General features: G+C 36.4%; 1 pseudogene; it reads right to left on the bottom strand.

Annotated features, from left to right (window-relative positions):
• On the bottom strand, window positions 2,796-5,242 carry LOC104736624 (annotated as a pseudogene).

Below are 5,242 nucleotides of genomic sequence, written 5' to 3'. Positions count from 1 at the left end.
GAAGTCTAGTAGGGGAATATGCACATACCATATGTACAAGAATATTTTGGTTCGGTTTAAGGTTAAAAAGGCGGCAAATGCTTTTAGACTTATCGACTTTCAAACCACATTTGATCAACATCAAAGTTCTCTAAAGGGTCAAATGCATCACAATTTAACTTTGTTATCTCAGCAAACTCATTTACAGAAAATCTAATTGACCTATTATCGATCAAAGACCAAACCTCATGAATGTTGTTGATTCTCAGCTGATGTGTGAGTAGAAAGTGAACTCTCTGCGCAGCCCAGGTGTATTCCAATTCAGCAAACTTTATAAACACTCCAAGAGATGAGTCCTTGAGTTTATCCCACACGTCCACCCCTAATCCTTCTCTCAAAATTCCAATTTTGGACACAAAACAATTGTGGTTCATGCTCCTATGTTGGAGAGGCGATTTCCCTTCTTCATAAAGTAGAGNCTTGATTTAATCTTCTGTTAACTCCAATGCAACTTGTATATCAAATCCTCCTTAGGACTCTAAAATCATACAAACATCATACAATTCAATGGAAATCAAAGAACTTGCATAATGTAGACAGGGATAATTGGAGAAAAAAATCATATCATAAAGCCTAACCGGAATTATGAAGCTATTGAGGATCAAGACCCAAAACAAGAAGCCTAATCCTTCCACCGAATCTGTCACAAGAGCAAGACCCAAAACAAAAATAAGGTTAATCTACAATTGCAATTAACAATTCTGTTCATTCTTATAATAATCCAATTAAAAACTCACCGCCGGAGAAAATCACCAACCACCGAAGACACTAAATTCTTATTTCGCCGCCGGAATTCTTTAACCCAACTACGCTGGCGTCTGTAACTGGATGGAGCAGTGAACACCGGTGATTACAAATCACCAACCACCAAAGCCGCTAAGTTCTTATCTCGCCGTCGGAATTCTTTAACCCAACTACGCCGGCGTCTGTATTTGGATGGAGCAGTGAACACCGTGATTACAGCTCTTAATCACCGGTGGAAGATGACGGCAGATCGGGTTTTCTTTGGGGACTGTAAAACCTCTTCTTCGTTCTTCGCCGGCAGACGACACAAAGTTTTCTACAGTTTAAAAGAAAAATGTCGGGTTTAGGGTGTTTTGATTTAATCGATTTTTTTTGTTTTATTACTTAATTTTTATCTCCTTCTACAGTTTTAATTGGACTTTTGGTAATTTAAACACTAAATTGTGTCATTCTAATTTTTCCCAAAAGGAGAGTGTCAATCTAGCAATATTTTTGCAAATTTGTGTCAATGTGGTCTATTTTCACTAAAAAAAAGATATAATCTTAAAAACTGCATCGACAATACCAAATGACACTTTTTGTAACAAAAAAAAAATGTTAAAATAATACTCTTTATAAAATAGAAGGAATATTAATTAATATTTACTGAATTTATTTCACCTCTCATCTAACAAATAAGATATGGACCGTATTAAAACAATTAGTGGTGGAAGTTTTATTTTAAGTTAACTTGACAAAAACATATTTTGATTTGATAGAACAATCAAAATATTATAATGTGATAACAATTGTTTTGATAAAAACGTGTAAGAGGGTTAGAACTGAAATTAATTTGATGTTTGATGAGTTAAATAGAAGTATTAATCTCCTTCGATATCTCTAATGTTTTGTTGCAATACTACCAAATTACTTATGTTTTACGGATTAAGTCTAAAAATACCAAACATTTAATAATATAACTATGATAGAAAATAAAATTGTATAAATGTAATATTATTATATATAAAAACAAGTGTTAATCTTCTTTGACACTTTTAATTTTTAATTACAATACTAAGTTACTAAATTACATATACTCTAAAAATTAAATCTAAAACATAATTAATAGATTTAAAAACTCTAAAAAATTAATGTTAATATATATAAAAATAAATATTGTCTTGCGGGTTAACTCCTAATTTTTTTATTATAAAAAAAAATTTTGAGACATTATATATATTAAAAATTATTTTTTATATAAACATGCGGGAAAATATAGTTAAAAAATATTTTCTCATTCACGAAAGAGCATTCATATTATCGATGTGGCACAAAGCCAAAAGCAACTTAAACTATGGTAGTGATAATTGATGTACTGCCACAAAATCAGACAGCAAAGTAGGAACGAATAATTGAGATTTAATGAGAAAAATGCCAAAAAAACATGACTTATTCAAACTAATTTATAACTGATAGAAAATATATGAACTATCTTGATTTTCAATTTTCCACCTATCATTGTTACGATTTTTAACGAAAACACTATTAGCTCTTTATTCTTTCTTCTAAATTTCTAATCATAACAAAAGTTTGAAGTTGAAAAAAAACAACAATTGAATATGAGGTTAAGATATCTAAAAAGAAACAATTTGTTATGATTATAACTACGATAAAAATAAAACTTCTCCATGAGATTATAATTATAAAGGTGTTTACGATTGCATTAACATTGTTAAAAACTGTAAATGATAAGTGGAAAAGCGGAAAATCGGGATAGTTTATGTATTTTTTATCAGCTATAAAATTAGTTTGATTATTTTTCGATAACGATAAAAGTTCATGTTTTTTTTCTGACAAATATTAAAGAAATCATGTTTTTTTGACATTTTTTTCAAGATTTTATCACTAAACATTGTTATAACTTGGCCGAAATACAGGTCGAATTTAACGGTCTCTCCACCCACCAAAATTCACTTTCAATCTCTGCTTAGTAGCACATACATTTCATGAGTTTTGTTAGTGACATTGCGTACTCAAGAACTCAGAATCTTGGGAGCAATTTGCATTAAAGCCTCCAAAGCACTAGGAGAAAACTTTATAGCAAAGAGAGAACACATGGACGTGTAGTGACCATTGTACGTGCAGTTATCACTTTTGAGGATCCTTACAAAGAACTCCTCATTGATGTCTTGTGCTCCAAATGTAGCCGGGTGCGCACCACCTCTCGACCAATCGACCCAAGTCACACTTCGGTTGGCCAAGGCCGCTGGTTTCTCAATTGTCAACATTGTTGGAAAATAGTGTTCGTCCACATAACAGGCGGGAGTGCAAAACTCTTTGAAGGTAGAATTGGTCTATGCGAAAGGTAGAGTTGGAGCTACTCTGGACTGCGGAGCCTGTTAGCTTGCCTAAGAGCCTTTACACATGCAAAACGCTAGTGGAATTGACTCCTTCTTCGGTTTGCCTCCCGTCACTCAAAATATTGGGCCTATTCTTTGTGATATTCAAAGACGAATATTCTCTCGAGAGGCTTGTATCAAGTTGCTTAATTCTTGCTGGATCGAGAGTGGACCTCGGCATCAATGATTTCTTGATCAGAAACCATTTCCCCATGGTGAATAAGCTTCGCTTAGATGTGCCATATATCTTCGTTTCATGTATAGCGAGTGTAGTGATCTATAAGGACGAGGTAATATTTATAGTTGTCAATAGAGATAACAGGAGAGGTCCAGACATCCGTAAAAATAAATTCAAGAGGACGGGTGGAGGTGATTGATATTTGAGAAAAAGGAAGCTTGTGCCTTTTATTGATAGCACAGTCATTGCAAAAATTATTATGAGAGGGAGATTTAGAACAAGGAAGAGAATAAATTGAAACAAGAGATTGAAGAATTGATAAAGATGGATGACCTAAGCGAGAGTGCCAATCAGCCATGGACGGTTTGGTGGAGGACGAAGCAAAGAATGAGGCTATAGGAGATGGAGAAGTAGGCCACTCGTAAAGCTCAGCTCTAGCCTTGCCTTGCAGCAACAGGATCCCCGACCTCAGATCCTTCACCTGAAAATGAGCAGGAGAAAATTCAACCGTAACGTTATTAGCATTACACAAACGATAAACAGAAATGAGATTTTTATGAATGTGAGGGTCACAAAGGACATTATTGAGAGTTAAGGGATGTTGGGAAGAGGGTAGAGAAAGTGAACCAGTGTGACTGATAGAGAGGGCTGAACCGTCACCAACAGTGACATTATCACCACCTTGATACGGATGATGAAGAGACATGTTGTGGAGATCACTTGTCATATGATGAGTGGCACCCCTATCCATGATCCAAGGGTCGGACGGATGAGAAGGAGCAAGGGCCAAATTTGCGCATGGCTGCCATGGACGAAACGGGGAAGGGAGCAGGCCGTTGGAGGAGCCATACTGGTTTGTGTGGAGTTGTGGACATCGTTTTGCACTGTGACCCAAAACACCACACAACTGGCACTTACCTTGATATCCTTTGTTGCCACGATGATCCTGACGAGAGGAGGAATATTGAGTGTTGTTGTTGTTGTTCCAGTGTTGCTGCTGACGAGAGTGGTGCACGCTAAACAACGGTAACCGCAAGCTCCCGGTTAATCTCAAACCATTGAGACCCTTTTCTCCATTGGTCTATGGTAACTTGAGGGGACATTATTCCATGGTAGCGGCCACGGCCATAGGGACTGGGATCATCAAATGAATCCATAAAACTGTGCTTTGATTTGGTTTATGTACTGGTAGATAGTCGTGAAGTTAAAGAGGGGAATGCATGACTCCGAGAGGAGAATAAACCATTCATTTGAGATATCTAGCAACGCATTTGCAAGAAGCCGCCTCTCTGCATCACACATTGTTATTCTTCCCCATTCTGCAACCTACCCAATTATGAAGATAATCCACTTACAATATCAAGATATACAAAACCAAAATCATGCAAAGTAGATTAAATAGTAAATACCTGACTTGGTATATGCCTACGATAGAAAACAGAGGAAGTTGAAAACTTGGCTGAAGAAGACACTTGTGAATGGATGTACACTGAGTAATACTTTTCATGACCCTTTCATAACCTTTCCCAAAGCGGTGCAAGCGGCAAAGGACCCATTGTCAAGAACATAAACGCGATTTTGGGCACCCTATTAAACGGATACTCTTTTCTATGAGGCGTGAAAGATGCGCGCCAAATAAGCTCTTCATGCATGAGAACCGCAGGATGTTTAATCCATTGATCCAAGTCATTTCTTCTCTCGTTGCAAGGCACAATACTCGAAGTGACTGAGGTCACTACACTATTTATACCATAATACTTGATTGTGGATACACTAATGAATAAGAAAATAATAGTAACTGCAGAGGAAGCAACTTGGAAGGAGACACCTTGTTTAGCCCTGTCCGGCCGCCTGTGACTACAATCTCTTTACCTTCTTCCAACTGAACAACCCTACTTTGCAT

This window comes from Camelina sativa, chromosome 13, assembly GCF_000633955.1.
Source record: "Camelina sativa cultivar DH55 chromosome 13, Cs, whole genome shotgun sequence".
NCBI classification, from domain to species: domain Eukaryota; kingdom Viridiplantae; phylum Streptophyta; class Magnoliopsida; order Brassicales; family Brassicaceae; genus Camelina; species Camelina sativa.
This window is presented reverse-complemented; position numbering and strand designations above follow the sequence as displayed.